This window comes from Macaca nemestrina, chromosome 16, assembly GCF_043159975.1.
Source record: "Macaca nemestrina isolate mMacNem1 chromosome 16, mMacNem.hap1, whole genome shotgun sequence".
NCBI lineage: Eukaryota > Metazoa > Chordata > Mammalia > Primates > Cercopithecidae > Macaca > Macaca nemestrina.
The window spans coordinates 96796172-96815669 of record NC_092140.1 but is presented as its reverse complement, the minus strand read 5'-3'; the positions used below and the strand labels follow the sequence as shown (position 1 = coordinate 96815669).

Here is a 19498-nt window from a genome sequence, read left to right as displayed (position 1 = left end):
TTGGCCCACACTTGTACACTCTCCCGTGACTCAGCAAATCCAATCCACAGTCCTTTATACTCAGGATCCCTTTCTGCCATCTGCCAGGGCACAGGTGGGTCTCAGACCACTACAAAAGAAAAGCCCCTGTGCACCTACTTATGCCCCGGAGAAAGGCCTGGGAAAGACAGTGTCCCTCAAACACGCCTGGTGGGCTCCTCTAGGATGCAGACAGTAGCCCACCTTACCATTTTCCCACTCTTAGTTCTTGGGCAGCCTCTTCAAGTTATCCCCACCCTGCTCCTCTTATCCAAAGCTTCCTAACACAGCAGCATCTGTACAGGGAAGGGATCCTGAGGTTCTGGGCCAAGGAACCATCACCCTGTCTAGACTCTCACACCTCTCAAAAGGCGGTGCGTTCGATCATTGTTAACCCACCTCTTTGCTGAGTCAAAGCCAAAGTTATTTATCCTTTTTGGGGCCTAAGAGATGGTGTGGACTGTTTCACCAAAACCCAAGTAAAGGAGGGCAGCAGCGCTGGTTGTGTAACAACGTAAATGTAGTTAATGTGGTTGAACTACACACTTAAACACAGCTAAGATGGTAAGTTTGGTTATGTGTATTCTCCCACAATTAAAAAATACTTACAATTCAAAATGGAAAAACAAAACAACTAGGAAGATTCCTCAGAAAGTGCACGGAGGTACAATACAGCAATCCCATTAAGGTCCATGCTCAAGACAAAGGAAAGCAAGTGTCCACACGAAAATGTACACCAATGTTCACAGTAGCATTATTCATAATAGCCAAAAAGCAGACACAACCCAAACGCCCATCGACTGCTGAATGGATACACAAAATGTGGCACATCCAGACAAAGGAATATTATTCAGCCATAAAAAGCAATGACATTCTGACACACGCTGCAACATGGATGAACCTTGAAAACACGATGCTGAGTGAAAGAAGCCAGGCGTAAAGGGTCACATTCCGTGTCATTCCGTTTATACGAAATGTCCAGGATGGAGATAAAAAGGAGTTCGGTGGTTGTGCAGGGTTTGGCTACGGGTGCGGAATGACTGTTAATGGGTACGAGTTTCCTTTTAGGGGTGACAAAAATATTCCAAAATTAGGGCGATGACTGCATAACCCTGTGAATTTGCTAAAAACCACTGAATTTATACTTTCAATGTAAATTAGATTTATAAAACTATTTTTTGTTAAAAAAAAAAAAAAAAAAAAAGGCCGAGAGGAGCCCAATCCAAAGGGACCCCAGTATAGTTTTCCCACTAACCATAACAGGCAGATTTGAACTTGAACTTCTATTCGAGTTCAGTTGCTAAGGCAGCACTTCCTCCCACATACTTCGATTCTCCTTCAAGTCAAAACTCTACCACCCCACTCCCCCAGAAATCAATCATCATGGCTCCAGTTGCCGTCGGTAAGAGGCTCTCCACTCTACTTGCACAAGCTATTTATTATATGCAACCGTCATTCTGCTTTGAGAGTTTCATGAGGGTGAAATTAGCTCCTATCTGATAAACTCTCCCTACAACTGCCGCCTCATCTTCTTAAATACTTCACAACGACAGGACACAGAATAATAAAAACGGGGAAGGTTGCAGTATTTTTTGGTTTACATAGTGCCATACACATGGTTTTTAAGCTTTTAGGTCAAAATAGGGTGTGGGGGGAGGGAACCCCTCTCACTGTGGGTGCCTATGGTCCAGGATCTCAAAAAGAAAGGGTGGCTTAAAGAGGTAATCAGAAGAGTAAAAGCTCATCAGGCAGTCAAAATGCAACAGTCTCTTAGCCCAGGCCAGTATTTCCCAAGGCCGTCAGGGCTCACTACCAGGACAAAGAAGTCATCCGGGAGGATAGGAAAAGACATGCCCAACTCAGTGAGTGGGAGACAGATTTTGGGATGCTTCCAGCACTGAATGTTCGGAATGCTCACAGGGCTTGGCCGCAGCTTCTTCTCTGCCAAGGCACACCTGACAGGTAAGCTCGTGCCACACTCCTGGGCGTTTACAAGCTGCTGGGTACAACTCCCTGCAGGCGGGCATCCCTCCCACAGATGCAACCCAGACAGTGCAGTAGTTCTAAAGAAGCCCACAGAGACAAATAAGTCTCGGGTGTGGCCAGGAGCTCGTGAGAGCAGCACAGGCTCAGGGACAGGGAGACTGACAGCGGTAATTACCAAAGGGAATTAAGCAAGCACTCGCAAGTCTTGGCCTCTGAATTTCTGTACTTTTTTTACGGACTTAATTTGTTCTCCTGGGCCTAAATCACTAGCTGTGTTGCTGGAATGTGCATGCCCTGGAGGGTGAAGTGGCTCTAACTTCGAGGAGGGGTTGACTCCAAAGAGCTCCCAGCCAGGGGACAGCCCTTCACAGAGGGGCAGTGTGGGCGGGCTGCCCACCTCCATCGAAAAAACGGCTCTGCCCTCTTGTTTTCTCCTCTAAACTTACACAAAACTTCTCAAAGTGTGGAGAGCATTTTCATCAATGTGAAATGGTCCAACAGGCTACATTTAAAACATGGGATAATCAAGGAGTGTGGTGTTGGGGAGGAGTGAGCTGATCTAATCCACTCCAGCCCACAGTCTACACTGTACCTCTTCTGTGAGGTTCTGCTCTGTGTGGTATGGACACTGTCCTTTATAACATTTCTCCTTAAAGGAATCCATCTTTTAATAATGTAGGCAATTTTTTAAAAAACCACCATGTATTACTCTCATAAATGGAGCACCACCAAAATTACCTGGAATCAGGTCTTAAAACTCACATCCACCACCCAGCCTGCGAGAGCCAACTGTTTCCTGGAGGGCCCCGCGTAGCTACATCTATGGGTAGTGAACTCTTAAGGTGCTAGTCATCTATTTTTCCCAATACACATTAGAACTCACATACCATTAAAATAAAAACGCGTGTGCATTCCCTAAAATCACCTTGCACACAGAAGTGCACAAAGCACACAGGGGACTGACGATCTAGTCCAGGAGCTGACACACAATGGCGCTTCACCCATTTTTGTATTGACCATGAATTATGAATGATTTTGGAGGGAGAAAAAAGAGAAAGAAGAAAAAGGAGATGATGATCATGCAACTGAGACCTTGTGTGGCCGCAAAGCCTAAAATATGTACTACCTGGCCCTGTAGGCCACCCGCTTGATAAGCCCTGATCAAGTCCATCCCTTTATTTTGCCACAGGGCAACTCAAGTCCTAATACACCGAATGACTCAGACGCACCTGAACACATGTCTCCAGGCTTCTAAGCAAGTAAAGGAAGATTACCCAAGAAGCCACCAGCTTAAATTCATCAAAACAGGTCTCTGTCCAGTCACTTTGATTCCATTTTAGGAACTGACTCCTATCTAAAGCAAACAAAAATGTGGGCTGCACAACTCATCTGACTTGTTTTTGTCCTCAGCTCAGCCAAGGGCACCTGGCTCTGTGCCCCATGCCTGAAATTGCATCCTGTTTGCCCTCAGAGCCACTCCCTGCCTTCCCCACTACAAGGCCCACCTGTGCATCCCGAGCTCGCTGGACGCCGGCAGGGAGGAGTGAGGCGAGGGAGGACCCTCTCTGCGGGCTGTCTCATGGGAGATCGGCCCTTCACAAAGCCAGCTGCAGCCTCAAAACCGTCCCTTCCCCTCAGGTTGAGGGTGTTAGAAGTGGTCAGGGCTCCCTCACTACTCCAGGCTGTGAACCCCCTGCCCTGCCTTTGTAAAAAGTCACTTTATTTAAACTCACCTCAAACTGCCCAGCCTGAGAAAGCACTCTGTTCCCTGCAGGGCCCCTGATGGCAGCAGCCTTAGGGGCAGTGAGCTCTGGATGTCTGCAGCCACCAGGTCCACTGCAAGTGTGAAGGCATGACCCCACGAGGCGGGGGCTGCAATAATCACACGACACCCCTCCTCCTTCTAAATCGAGCTCCTAAGGACACCAGACTAATCACCACCACCCCATTCTCAAGAGTACCCACAGTGAGTCCAGTGATCACTTACAACAACACATTGCACTATCAACACAGATTTTTAAAAAATTCTTCAACGTAATGCAATGACATCTGAGCAGCTGGTATGCAGCAGACACTGTGCTAGGTCTTTCACACACCTAGAAAAGCAACCATCAATCCTCATTTCATAAATGAGAACACTGAACCTCAAAGAGTTTCAGTGGTGCTTATCAGAGCCCGAAGAGGCTGAGGCAGGAGTCGCCCCAAAGGCCCCTCGGATCCACCTCCGCGGCTGGCCAGGCTCCAACTAGGGAACAAAGCACACGGCTGCCGGCTAGCCGGGCCACAGACGTCCTGGTCACATTACACAAATTAAAAGAGAAACAGAACCAGAAACAAAAGTTTTCTAACATAATGCGGAAGCTCCCTGAATGCCACAATCACATAATCACATTGCCTGGGTGGGCCACCAGGTGCAATTACCTAGCAGCTCCCCACCCGCCTGGGAATCCTGGGGAAGCTCGTTCACATGTTCCTCTGGCGTTAAATGAATGGCTGCTATGCTATGTGCAGTGGTCCCTCTGCTGAACCTCCTCTGCCCCGAGCTCAGCATGGAGGAGGCAGCCAGGGCCTGCCACGTGCCTGGGTACAAAGGCCTAGCGGTTTGCATCAAGCACTGTCATTGACTTGCCATTGAATAGAAAAATTCTTTCCACGTCCCATTTTATATTTGCTCACTGATCTGATGAGGAATCAGAAGGCCTGCCCTCGCCGTGTGATCTAGAGCAAGCTACTCCATGCTGCTGTTTCAGTTCTACCATCTGAAACTGGAATAATGACAGTGTCACCCACACCCGCCCCCCTACCTCCACCTTGTTCCTCCTGTGAGGCTCAAGAGACAGTGAAACAAGATAGAAGCTAAACTCTCAGGCCAAACTGGATTCAAAAAATGATGGGACTGGGCACAGTGACTCACATCTATAATCTCAGCACTTTGGGAGGCCAAGGCAGGCGGATAGATGGCTTGAGCCTCAGAGTTGGGGACCAGCCTGGGCAACATAGCAAAACCATGTCTTTACAAAATACAGGAAAAAAAAATTAGCCAGGCATGGTGGCTTGTGCTTATAGTCCCAGTAACCAAGGAGGCTGACATGGCAGGATCACTTGAGCCTAGGGAGGTAGAGGCAGCAGTGAGCCATGGTCATGCCACTGTACTTGGGTCTCAGCAACAAAGAGAGACTTTGTCTCAAAAAAAAAAAAAAGGGCAAGTTATTTAATTTCATGAGTTTCCCTTTTCTCCTTTGCAAGATGAGGAGGTTTCAATGAATTTATATATGTAAAGCACTGCAGAGCACCTGGTGCATAGTATGTGCTATATGTCAACTATATTACTATTATTAGTTTCTTAATGTATAAGACATCTCATTAATAACCAACTTATAAAGTGCTGTGAACATTAAGTACCCAAAATGACACCTGTTTTTGCCATACCATATGAAGGTATTAGCTTGATGCAAAAATAATTGCAGTTTTTGCCCTTAAAATAGCAAAAAAAAATGTATTTTGTAATCAAAAACGTACTATACAAATATACAGTTTAAAAAATAAAATAAGGTTATTGTTTGACTTATTTTCATCTGCCCTGATTCAGATGGTGGAAGACTTGAGGGCTGCTGCCCAGAAATATTAAAATTGACTTAAAACTATTAAAAACAGAAACAAAATGGGGAAATTGTAAAAGCATAACATAACGACACTTTATGGTCGATTTTAATTTTAGAACATTTACATATGTAAAGGTCCCAGTCTCTATAGCACCAACCACCAAAGCGCTTGGCAGTGCCTGAATGCGGGGTGGTGGAGGGCTGGCCACGGCTGTGGCCTTTCTAGATCGCAGTGAAGTGACCACCAGACATCCGCTGGGGGGTCCTCACTCATGGATGGTCCCGTTCCACCCAGAGGCCTTTTCATCTCAGTTTGGCTTTTGGGCCAAATTTGGAAGCATTACATTTCATTAAGGAAATGAAAGGCTTTTGCTTTACTTATTCCACCAGAGGGGCGGCTTCCCCAATGTCTTCCACTCTGAACTCAGGCGGAAAAGGATTGCCCAGTCCAGAGCCACTTTCCTCCTTCCAGGAGGTCTGGACACTCACAAAGCCCAGTTATTTGTTTTGCAAACTGTGTATACATTGAATGGAAATGTTTGTTTTCCATGTCCCGCTTTACGTCTCTAAAGACAAATGATTAAAGCATCATCTCAAGGGCATTTTTTGTTTTGCTCATCCCCTCCAACCTGCTTGTATTAAGCAGCCTCATTTCCTGCCTTTTAACTTACATTTCTGTCCACCTATCATCCACTCTTCTTTGTTGACCTTTGCGTGTACAGTGTTGCTTTAAAAACCTTCAAAGGAAAGGTCAAAGTGAAATGTCACAAGGGAAGCAGGCCTCATGGCCAGTGGCCAAGGAGGCACCAATGCCCAGGTCTGAGGCTGCCTGTGGCATGCCTAACACTGCCCCAAAATGCAGGTGGTGAGGGTGCAGAGGCCGCCTGTGGGTCCCAAGCACACCTCCAAGTGCAACACGCTGTCTGGGCCACCTGGTCCCACACTAAGTCACACCTGTCGCCAGAGAAGCCCAGTGGACCAGTGTGGGCTCCCCCAGCCCTTGGGGCAGAGCCAGGATGCTTCACGCAAGAGTCACTCATTGGGTTTTCTACTCTACGCACACGCTGTCAAGAATGGCAGGCACCGTGTAAAGGGGTAGGTGCCAGTGTAATCTAACAGGGGAGAAAAAGTACAGAGGCCACGCAGGAGGATGCTGGAAAGACAGAGGGTGAGGAGGTGGGAAGAAACACTCAGGACTCACGGCACGAGGGCGTGGGACTAGAATGAAAAGGAAGAAGACCGTGTGAGGAGTAGGGAAGGAAGGACTGGCCGGATGCCATCAGTTATCAATATGAAGGGAATGAGCCCAAGGTAACTCTGAAATCCTGAACTTGGAAGCACTGAATGTGAGCTAAGGGTGGCCCTCACTAAGACACTGTAGCCCTACCCCTCTGGCTCCCTGAGTCGCTCTCTGCCCCAGTTTGGAATCTACAAAGTGATCAGAAGCTCATAAAACACGGGCACGAGCACTATAGTTGACCAGCGCTGGGCAGGGAAGGTGACCCTGGGAAACCTGCATGGGACTGCTCTCAGCACAGCAAGCAAAAGCAGCCAACGCACACAACCGCAAAGGTCAACTCAGCATGGTAACCAACATCTAAAGCTGCACAATTCGAGGGAGGAAAACTCAACTTGGAAGGGATAAGTGGTCCAGGAGAAACAGAGACAGAAGCCAAAGCCATCAGATCTGCCACAGACAAGTGGCTGGTACATACAAGAAACCTTTCTTGAAAATGTAGATAGCAAATAATCTATCCTGGAGAGAATAATGTCATGAAACATGAAAAATTTAAATGGTTTATCTGTGCTCTAAAAACACAATGATTTAAACTGAAGTTCAATCAGGACAATCTTGTCATCAAAAAACTCTTCGGTGATGACATGTATCTGATAAAATATTTTTACTCGTAAATGACAGTCAAAATATCCTCGGATCAAGAAGCAGTCTTGCCACATGTCCCGTGTCCAGCAGAACAGAGAGGACTATCTGGCAAGCAGTCGGGGATGTGAGAATCTGAAACGAGGAACTTGGATGCGGAGCACACCCAGAGGCATGTGTTGCTGGGAGTGAAATCCCTGGGAGAAAAGAAGGCAGCTGTTAGCAGAATCGCGGGGAACACCACACTCTGGGAGCCGAAGGAGGAAGTAGCACACAAATGACAGGGAGGTGCAATTCTAGAGTCCAAAGGCAGACGGACTTCTCTAAAACCAGAGTGTCTGACTCCGAGTGTCTGCCTTAAGGCCCACATCCTCCCCTTTCAAAGTGCACCAGGAACCACAAAAGACGATGTGACTCGATGGTAGCTCAGCAAAGAGCTGTCAGATCAAATACAGGACTGCCCAGTTAAATCTAAATTTCATGTGAATGACCAATAATTGGTTAATGTAAGTATGCCCCAAATATATCACAATGATGTCCCAAATATTGCCAACAAATAATTTTTTAATATAAAAAGGTTATACTAAAAAAAGGATCCACTGTTTATCTATAATTCAAATTTAACTGGGTGTCCAGTATTTTTATTGCTAACCCTGGTAACCCTAGTTGGGTACTGACAGTTCAGGCCTCAGGCCTGAACACCTCGCCTTCGCCCAGCACCTTTCTAACCGCAGACCATGAGCTCTGACTTCCACAGGCATTTCTGCATACCCAGCTGCTAACAAGCAATGACTCCATTCTTTGACAAGCTCTCTCACATGCTGTACATGAAAAAAGCCTCCTTCAACAGACCCAAAAAATGAGAGGATCTGTAGAAAGGAATGACCAACAGTATTAAATGTTTCACAGACCCCGCAGGGGGTGAGGACCGAGAAGAGATCAGGAGATCGTCTAATTCAAGAGACAGGAAATTGAAATTGCGAGCGGTTTTAGAAGAGTAGGAGCTTAGTTTACAAAGGGATGAAGATAGATGGTAAAAGTGTGACGTTCTCTGTCATTCACTTAATCATTAAAAAACAGGGTTCTTGGCCAACTGCCTGTGCTATCACTCTACCTGTATGATGCCAGGGAGTTATGGCCCACAAGGGCAAGAATCTGGGAAGGTCAGTGCCAGCACCTGTAGGAGCTCACCCGATACCTGTGGAACAAATGAATACATGGATGGGGGCTGTCTTCTCAAAGAACCTGTTTTGAAATTTGAAATCTTATCCAAAAATGGAAAGCCAAGGTCTAGGGTAAACCTTAACATTTCGTAGCACTCACTGGAGCAGCTAATATCCTTTACTTTTTAACCAGTCTCTCAGTGGAGGATTATTTGCAGCACAAATCACAAGTATCTGTCCTGGGCCCAAGTCAAACAAATGAACAAAAACACCTAATGAGGCACATGCTAAGATTCACACAAATCAAGCAGAGAGGAAAAGCTGCCACCTCCTAAACTCAAGCTAATCTTGTTCAGAAGGCACTTTTTCTATGCCCTTTGTGTAACCATTGCAACTGTTCTTTAGTTACAGGAGCGTTTAAGTAAACAAATATCTAAGAACACCATGATTTTCTTACTTATACATAAAACTATGATTCTACCCAGTGCCAATTTCTCTCGATCTGTGCTGGAAGAATGCCCAGGGAGATCTTCTCAAAACAGTATACGCAAACAACAAAAAAAGAAGACGACATACAGTTTTAAAAGCCAAGTACTGTATACTGCTTCTAACGTATGATAAATCCCCACTACACAATGAATTTTTAAAAAGAAACCTTTACTTGTTTTGTTTCTGCAAACTTTCCATTGTGCTAAAGGACCCAACTGTAGAATTTACAAACTTAATTAAGAGTCTAAACTAAAGGTGTATTTAGCTCTTGGATATGCTATTAAATACCACTTGTAATAAAACAAATGTGCCCCTGAATCCCCTAAAATATCTACTTTTAGGTAGTTTATGATGCAGTTAAGAGTGAGCCTAAAAGTAAGTTTATGTACAAACTAAACCAAAGGTTTTTCATACCAATGTCTAAAAAGTTTAGATTCCAAATGTAGTCTGTTTTCAATACAGTACAAACGTTTTCAAAGTTGGCCCACAGAAAGAGATTTCTGTCCCTGCTTGAGGGACATGAGTGCCCACTGTGGTCATCTGCCCCTGCCCTGCAACTTCCAGAAAGGCCTACAGAGCTCCCCATTCAGAGCTGAAAGTACATTTTTTATTAATTTTCACCAAATATCAATGCTTAATGTTGCCTAGTGCTCACATGAACAAGAACATGAACTCACGGCACTGGTGGAGTTATCAAGAAATTTAGGCCAGGTGTGGTAGCTCATGCCTATAATCCCAGCACTCCAGGAGGCTGAAATGGGAGAATCCCTTGAGGCCAGGAGTTTGAGAATAGCTTGGAGAACATAGCAAGGCTCTGTGTCTACAAAAACTATTCTAAAATATTAAGCAGGTGTGGTGGTGTGCACCTGTAGTCCCAGTTATTCAGGAGACTGAGGCAGGAGGATTGCTTCAGCCCAGGAGGTCAAGGCTGCAGTGAGCTGCGATCACCCCCTGCGGTGTCTGTGAAACATTTAATACTGTTGGCCATTCCTTTCTACAGATCCTCTCATTTTTTCGGTCTGTTGAAGGAGGCTTTCTTCATGTACAGCATGTGAGAGACCTCTAGGAGGACCGAGAAGAGATCAGGAGATTGTCTAATTCAAGAGACAGGAAATTGAAATTGCGAGCGGTTTTAGAAGAGTAGGAGCTTAGTTTACAAAGGGATGAAGATAGATGGTAAAAGTGTGATGTTCTCTGTCATTCACTTAATCATTAAAAAACAGTATGAGGTCCTGCCCCAAAAAAAAAAAAAAAAAAAAGGAAAGAAAACAAAAAAAATTCAAAGCTTCCCGCAGGTAGGAAGAACCACACAAACTATATTCAGATAAGACTGAACAGTTTTCTAACAGCAGAGAACTAGGTAATGCGACTGACATGCTGTTGAAATTGGGAATCTGTTACTTGCATTATATCACCATTTCTCAGCGTCATACACCCTCCCTACGTTCCAAAGGCTGACACCAACAGTACCAAGTTCAAATCAAACCTATACTTGGTGGAGCTGCAGAAAGTGAGAGAAGGAGGGGACAGGACAGGATGTCTGGGCCATCCCAATGGTCCACTTGGTCTGTTCATTTGCTGAGGAGCCTTGTTCCGAGTGCCCTGTGGGCTTCCAGGACAACAGATGCACCATCTCTAGTGCCATTTAAAACTAAATGAAAGAATGAGGAGGAAAAAAAAGGAAACTGGTAACTGCTGCCCAACTGATAAATGTGCAGCTCTGTACTGAGAACTGGCCAGCCACTGCCTCAATTCTCAGATACCCTGGAACACGGCACCTGGCGAGTGGGCAGAGGAAGGCCTGGAGCAGGTTCCTACAGCCGGTCAGCACCAGAGACCAGGCTAGAACCCAAGTCTGTCTGGTGCCAACACCTCTGCTCCTCTCACTTCCCATTCAGGTAGCCCTGGGTCAGAAGGGCCCTGGCCCGAGCCTGTCACCTCCATTCGCTGGTTGTCTTTTTTTAATCACCTCAATTTAAATACCAATACAGAAGTTTACAAATTGCTTTATCCACAGTGAAACACAAGGTCGGTTCTAAAATTCAAATGAAATTTGGCATAAGGTCTTTCACTGTAGCTTGAATGAGCAAAAGGTACAGTGAACTCAATGGCTGGATGGGGCAGGGGCTTCCTCTCCCTGCACCTCGACAGCCACCTTCTCTCCCAGCCACTTTGTTGCTGAATGCGTCTGGGGCTTTTCTCCACACCTCATGCTGGTGGCCGGGCTGGCATCCAGCTCTGACTCTGAACTCCCACCTAACTGGGTCAGGGTGAGCCAGAGCCAGGCGCCAGATTCAGCAGGCTCCCACAGTTGGAGCCAAATGCACGAGTCAGCTCCAAGTACCTCGTTGGTGAGGGGGTTGGTGAGGCTGTGGAGGAAGCTGGGTGCCCAGTGCAGGAGAAGTGACACTAACTGAAAGGTAGCAGTGTCTCCTGGGCGTGTGGCTCTGGGAAGTCCAAGTAAAGGGGGACAGGTGGAAAACACACACTGGAGAGAACAGGGAAATCTGAACTTTGGCTCCAAGAGGTTTGTGTCCGTGCTGGGGCTGCAACTTGCTTTACAGTGACGTGCAGAATGCATGCCAGGCATCTCTGATGGACCTCTTGGCCACCAAGTTGTCCTGGTCCTCGCTGAAATGCCACAGAGCCTGTATTTGGAGAGCCAAGATCACAAGAAATAACATCTTGGTCAACCTTAGTCGCCACTGGCCGAGTATCCTGTCTTTGGAGGAGCTCACAAAGCAGGCTTTGTGGGCCGGCATGTCCCATGATAGCATTTGCAAAAGATTTGTCATCACCCCAAGCACTGCTGGCCCTGACGTGCTGGGCAACCACGGAGAACCATGTTCTTCTGGACCCCGAGACCCTCTCCTCCTCCACTCCTCTGCTTGGGTCGGTTTGTCACCAGCTATGGAAAGTCCTATTTGCTTTTCATTTATTCTAAAACATTTGCCAGTTCTGACAAGGAACACATGCTGACTTCTAGAGCTGGTCACTAAGTCTGTGGTTCTCCTCGCTGTGGCCTGTGGCATTGGAGACGCTGAGGGCATCTCTTACTCTCATCTTCGGGATCTTTCAGTCAGCCCTCTTACGAAGTCCTTGCTGTCCCCAGACAAAAGCCAAGGCTTCTTGGGGGCTGGCAAATGAGATTTCCCCTCTCCCATAGCACAACCCTTCTCAGATTTCTATCCGGACAGCAGATATTTAAGACATCTGAACTTGGGCTGCACAACTGAAGTTTGTTTTTTTGTTTTTTTTTTTTTTCAGATCGAACTGTTTGCCATCCTTTGTCCTACTGCAAACCTTACGTGAACTCAGTGGCACAGCCGAATGTGCTCTATTCAATCCAAGGGCGTGTTATTTTAATACACACACATCTGCAAGTGTAAATAAGAATACCCTGTCATCGGCAGGATCACATCTGCTAAGACAAACCTAAAGGACCTTGGGCAAACGTTGTGAGGCCCAGGAGAGGTGCCAGGTGTCCACCGTCTGTCCCCAGCTGAGTCTACCCAGAGTCCAGCCGTGGCTGAGAAGCCTTGGAGGGGCTGCGGAGAGGAATGCGAATCTGGCACAATCCACTCTCAACTATTTCTTCCTGGAGAGGACACGGCAAGCTACTGGGTCAACCAGACACCCCGGGGAGCTCTGGCCTGGTGCCTTTTCACTGGGTACCCTGAGAGCTCCAAGTCCACTAAGGATCCACCAATGCTGGAAAAGCGATCCCTCAATACGCCGGCGCCCTGTCACAGCCTGTCAAAAGCCACAGACTTGAATGAGTCCTCTTGTTCTCAGACCCGAGGCCTCTTTCCACAGCCCTGCCCTTCTCTCCGCAGGCGGGATCTGGCGGCAGGCAAGGACTCTCTCTCTCACACATCTTTTAATTTGCCTTTTTCTTCATTCCGCTGGGGACAAGTATGTTTCTCAGGAGGGCAGAAGAGAAACAAGTACACGTGGTACCACCGTGAAGGGCTTTCTGAAAGAAACCTTTCAGGCAGCAGCCAGCTCTCTCTAGATATCTTGACGCAGAGCTTCGGCCTGACTCCGCTGTGGAAATGCTTCATCCTCAATTCAAGCTGGGTCTCTTTCCTTTGATGAAACCTGTATATATTTTGATGTGTACGGCTCACTAATCCTTTTGAAAAATAACTTCTCTCAGGCTTCCTCCCTGGTGAGATAGTATGGAACTAAAACTTCTCATGGCCTATCCCGACATTCCAAACTCCACCTGAGGCGCCCCGCACAACAGGACACCGCGGCTAGGGATCTGACACCAGGAAACGGCTGCCCCTGTCATGAATGGATAAGCATTCACTAGCATTTTTTTTTTTTTTTTTTTGAGATGGAGTCTCACTCTGTTGCCCAGACTGGAACACAGTGGCACAATCTCGGTTCACTGCAACCTCCGCCTCCTGGGTTCAAGCAATTCTCTTGCCTCAGCCTCCCGAGCAGCTGGAACTGCAGGCACATACCACCATGCCCGGCTAATTTTTTTACATTTTTATTAGAGACAGGGTTTCACCAAGTTGGCTAGGCTGGTCTCAAACTCCTGACCTCAGGTGATCCACCTGCCTCGGCCTTCCAAAGTGCCATCGCACCTGGCCAGCATCCACTAGCTTTTCATCAGACCATGAAATGTTTGGTCCACAACTGCTCACTCTTTCCACAGCTGCACTGGAAACACACTATTCTGAATGGCCCATTTCCTCCAGAGTATTCCTCTGACGGGGCACAAGCCTGGTGGACCACATGGATGCTGGTACCAAGTGCTTTTTATTTTTACAAGAGCCATTCTGTTCCTTCTGGTCGAACCGGTGCCCTGCTCAATGTTTCTGGGCTAACACAGGCAAAGTGACACTTCTCAGTAGAGGTCTTTGTCGTCGTCCTCCTACCAGACCCTTTGTTCCTACTAGATCTGAAGGCGTGGTTCCCACTCAACGTTCACTTTCACAGCATGGCCACCGAACCGCTCAGAGCTCTTTGGCGGATCCATAATCATGGAATGTCCCTCACTTCCCGTTTAGGGCTGGAAACCTCACAGAGGGCAGCATCTTAGTGCAAGCTCTTCAGACCCCCAAGGCAAAAAGTGCGGCCTGGAGTGCCTGCCTCTGGCCCAGGATCACATGAGTCCATGGCTGAGCCGGTGGGGTGCAGGTCTCTCTACTTCCAGGCTGTGACTGCGGAGGGGCCGGGGCATCCGGGAACTGCCATGCAGCGAGTGTGGTAAGTCCCCAGGAGGACTTCCGAGGCCAGGCAGGAGGGGACAGCAGAGGGGACATGTCTGAGTTCTCAGGCTCCTAGGTACTTCAAGCTCTGTTAAGAGTCCAGGACTCCTACACCGTGTTTCCTCTCTGCTTTTCTACATTTATTTCTCAGTGCCTTCATAACTGCCTCCCCCTTTTTGAGATCTGTTCCATGTTACCCCTCTTCATGCCCAGACAATACATAAACACACGTGGAGAACACACTTTCAGTGGCTGGCAGAGCCTCCTCCTTCACAGGCCTTTTTCCCACCTGGAAACAAGCCTTCATTTCCTCACACGGCTGCTGCGCTGATCAATCAAGACATGTCCCCTTACCTGATTGATTTTCCCTCTCCAGCAAGGTGATGAGTGCTATAAAGCAGAGAGACTATTCCCGGGCCCAACTGCAAAGTTTCACCCATGGAATATGTTGTTAATCTTAACGCCTGCTGAGGCAAATGAATAATATGCCAGTTTCTAGAGACTGAACAGCGTTAAGAAGGTGATTAAAAGCTACCCTCTACATTCCTGCAAGACGTACCATACAAACAAAATCAGATTTCCCCAAAGAAGCATGCCATGATGGGATTTTCAAAAGGCCAACACACACATGGCTCAAAAATTCAAAAGCTACCAAAGGTCACAGGTTAAACCTCGATCCCCTGAACCCCCCATTCCCGCCAACACCAGAGCCTCCCAGAGAAGGGACAGCCTTGCCTCACATTTTACATAAGTGATCTCAAGTTCTGAGTTTTAAAGAAAAATGTAAATGCCATGTTTCTACTTGCTATTTAACAGAAATAGGATATTTCTAACGAACTCTTCAGCCTTCTAAAGGAGTTTATGAATTAATGAACCAGGCAACAGAGAGAAATGAAAATCACATACAACTGAGCTTAAGAACGCTCCATTCCCATGACATCCCGCCCCCGCCCCCACCCCTGCTTCTCCCCCTGTGAGAAGGTACAAGAAAACCATTTCGATCAAGGAATGTTCTGGGAGTTTTCACAGGCATTTGCGGTAAAACACAGAAGCTTGGGCCCCCTTCAAAGCCTCCCGAGACACCGATCTACTCTGCTCTCTTCTTTCTTACTTTAAATGTCCCTGTGCAAACCCATGTGCTAGGCATAAAGCTCTGAAGTAAACACAGGTCAGACACAGCCAAGGTTTCCCTCAGTACTCGTGCCCAGCACCTTTGGGGTGACAGACATGTGTGGGAGCCATGCCTCAGCACCCCGTTACCTTTAGCCAGCCACTTCTAAGACTTTTGAAGAACCAAACATAAGTAAGTTGCAAAGAGGGTTAAACACCAGAGCACGCATCCAAGCGTGCGCTGTCCCCTCTAAGTGGCACTCTGGATTAAGGTCTTACGGGCAAGGGTCCCTGGAACTTCGCCCCAGCGCCAGCGCCAGCGCATGCCTGCCCCTGAGGCACACCCCAGAGACACGTTCATCTCCCCTCTCACCCGCCTGTTAATTAGAAAGCTCCTGACATCCGCCTCTTCCATTAAGAATTTCCTGAGGATGAGGAACAAGTAGCAACCTCCCCTTGGCCCATTTCGCCACCCCCAGCCTTCTGGAGGAATCACTTTGCATGTTAATTTACACCTACTCTTTTAGCAGCAAAATACCAACACATTTATGTGCAGCCTCAGGAATGGGATTTTTCTTCTGGGAGAAACCTCCCTGAAGGCTGGGGCGTAACCCTTTACACACCAGTCCTAATTACAACTCACATTTATTGCACTCTCATGCTAAGCCTGGCAAGGCGCTAAAAGCTTCAATCCTTAATATAACCTACAACAGGGGGACTGTAAGTTTCTCCATTTTTCAAATGAGGAAACTGAGGCACAGAGTTGCATGTGGGTGTACAACACAGACCTCCTGAAATGAGGAGGGCTGCTTGCCACTCGGCTAATTATCCCAGACGGTGGTGGTTACTGAGTTCTTGCCTCTCTTCCGTGGGTGTTCTGTCCTTGTCCTCACTGCCAAGCCCTCGGCTATCACTCCTTGCCGGTGCCAGGAGCCCGCTTCTGCTGCCAAATCCGCACAACCTATCTGCAGATGGCTGTAAAGCAATAACCAAGCTGGGCTGAAATGAGTGCACAGGCTATCACTGGATCACCACACCCCTGCCGTCCCAAGGCCACTAAAGCAAATGGGCTCTGGGACAGCAGCCTCTTCAGTCCAGTTGAAGAGATCACTTTGAGCATCTACTTCATACCAGGCACTGCCCTTGGTACAGGAGGCACAAAGACACATGCATCCCAGACCCTCAGGATGATGTGGTCTAATGGGCAGCTCAGGTCTCCCTGCAGTTGTCCCAGGTTCCAGCAGTTTTGGAGGTGCTTGCTACTCCAAGTGACCCTGAGAGCTGGTTAGAAATGCAATCTCTCAGACCCACTCCCTAAGCTACCAAATCAGAACTTGCATTTCAGGAGATCCCCGGGGAAGGATCTGTATGCATGTATTGGTCTAGACAGTTCAAAGATACCCACAGTATGACCTTAGGATATGAAAGGCACCACTACATTATGCCAAGTACTTAACTTGCACACTTGCTGAGATGCGTTCCTTTTCCCCATCCTTACTGCCTGCCCCTACTGCCACCTCTGCCCAACCCATATGATCTTATCCACCCACATGCTCTTTAGAGAGCAACGAAGGAGTAACAGTCATAATGAACAGACACATTACAAAATACACCCAACGTACACAACTACAATGGAAACGTGTCCTGCTGTGTGTGCTGCGTTTCCAGAAACAATACGCTCCAGTTAGTCTTGTCCTCAGATTTGACTTTTTATTTTACACAGCTTACATCTTCAGGTGCAGGCCCTTCGTTAGGTCTAGACCTGGCAGCGATGTGGCCTTCAGGCCCCACCCCAGAACTGTAAGGAGCCCATACCCGTGCCCGCATGCACAGTAAAGTGTGCCCTACGGTTCCGTTCCTTCAAGGAAGTCTAGCAACAAGGTCAATTCCAGGAAAAGGTAAGAGAATTCAAATGTCTGAGTCGCTGCTCGTTTGGATACAGGGAGTATTGCTTGCTTCCACAAAGCATCCGTGTGGAGAAGCCCATGCTTTCCCTCTGTCCCTGCTCCCAAGTGCCTCCCCAGGGCGGAATGGTGCTTTCTTCCTTCACACAGCAGGACCCTTTGCTGGAAAGAGACTCTTGCTGGGACCTCTGTGGGTCAAGGCCAGCAGCTCTTAGTAGACTTCAACTCTTCCAGCAACTCAAACGCTGCGCAAGGTGACTCAGCAAGACCTCCCTTGCAGATGCTCCACACCGGACCGCTCATGGGCAACCAGGAGCCACAGGAAAGTGATTTAGATTTGTGCAGAGAGCTTTCTCCTCCCCTGGGCACTGCCCTACACCAAATCACCCAAGAAACATGAGACAGCAATGCCCTCACCTTGACTCACCAGACCACAGAGTCTTTCGGTAATTAGGCCTGAATCCCAGCACAAATTAGATCTGATAATTTTCTAAAACTCTAATTGTATCCAACTCTGAGACCAGCAAGACAGACATTCTTCCCAGTTCAATAAAATTACTCAAAGAACTAATGAATGCTCTTGCTTAATTTCTCCCAAGATTGCCCTCTGGAAAGAAAGCAATCTGAAAAAGAAATGTCTTCCAACAAAAGTTAAAAAACAAAAACAAACCAACCAACCAACCCAGCGGCTGAAACTGTGAGGTTATAGATTTGCGGGGGAAGTGCGGTACACTTGCAATAACAGAGTCATCACTTATTTCAAACATTAACATATATAACAGCATAAGATCAAGTTCATGAGGTTTCTTCTCAAACACCAACAATGGTGGTGGTAATATTTGTAACGGTTTTTTTTTTTTCTTTTTGAGACAGAGTCTCACTCTGTTCCCCAGGCTGGAGTGCAATGGCACAATCTCGTCTCACTGCAACCTCCACCTCCTGGGCTCAAGCGATTCTCCTGCCTCAGCCTCCTGAGTAGCTGGGACTACAGCTACTCGGGAGCTGTACTGCACCACCACACCCAGCTAATTTTTTGTATTTTTAGTTGAGATGGGGTTTCACCATGTTGGCCAGGCTGGTCTCTAACTCCTGACTTCAGGTGATCTGCCTGCCTTAGTCTCCCAAAGTGCTGGGATTACAGGCGTGAGCCACCGCACCCAGCCAATATTTGTAACTTCTATATGAACTTTTAAGAATACTGTAAAGTAAGTACTCTGAATTCTCACAACAAATTTATTTTTATTAAGAAGCATAGTAAATAAAAGAAACTTCCAAAGAACAAGGACAGACTTTTGCACATTGTTTCAATAAATGAGGCCATTTATCTTGTTCTAGTTCTGTTATGTCACTATATCCTTGTTAGGCAGAGTCAATTCCCTTGATTTACAATTGTTTTGTGAATTATACACACAGACTAAAAGACATTTAATTTCTAAGAAAAAACAGAAAAAACATTCAAGCATTTCTTAAGCAAAAATCCATCCAACCTTTTCAAGAAGAACTATTTAATGGTACGGCTGCTATTGTTAATATAGTTTCAACACCATTCGATTTTAATCCATCAGATTTAGTCAAAAAATAACATTTCTACAAGTATGTTTTCTCACTCTTCTTCCCAAAAATCCTTAACTCTTTCAGATAGGTTCTTCATCACATCACGCCGCATAAATAAACTCAAAGAAAATCAGACCACCGAAATTAACAAACGTATGGCCCATTTCTAAAGACTCACATACAGCCTGACCAGGCCACCTTTGGGACACCAGTGTGTCAGGTTAACTAAGGACAGATACCCCAGTTTGCATAAGCAAACCACACCGGGGAAATTAACACAGATCTGCCCTGAAAACCTACTCACCTTCTTGGGCATCACCACAGAGAATAATGTCTCCTTCAGTCAGAAACTCTCAAATCACCACAGAAAGAAACCTCGACTCCTCAACTTTCTTTGCCCTAACTGGTCTGGATGGAGAATTGACTCCCATTCCCTGGTGCTAGCAGTGAACATGAAATTCAGGGCAGTGCAGTGAAGTTGCAGGTGAGGTGTGGCTCATGTGTCTAAACGCAGTGTGTTTTGCAAACTCCAAGTTGCCACCAGGAATTTTTCTTGTAATGAAATAGA

General features: G+C 46.9%; 1 protein-coding gene across 6 annotated transcripts in view; it reads right to left on the bottom strand.

Moving 5' to 3' along the window:
- Window positions 1-19498, bottom strand: part of LOC105490183 (solute carrier family 7 member 1) — an 86146-nt gene that overhangs the window by 56582 nt on the left and 10066 nt on the right. The window lies entirely within an intron of this gene.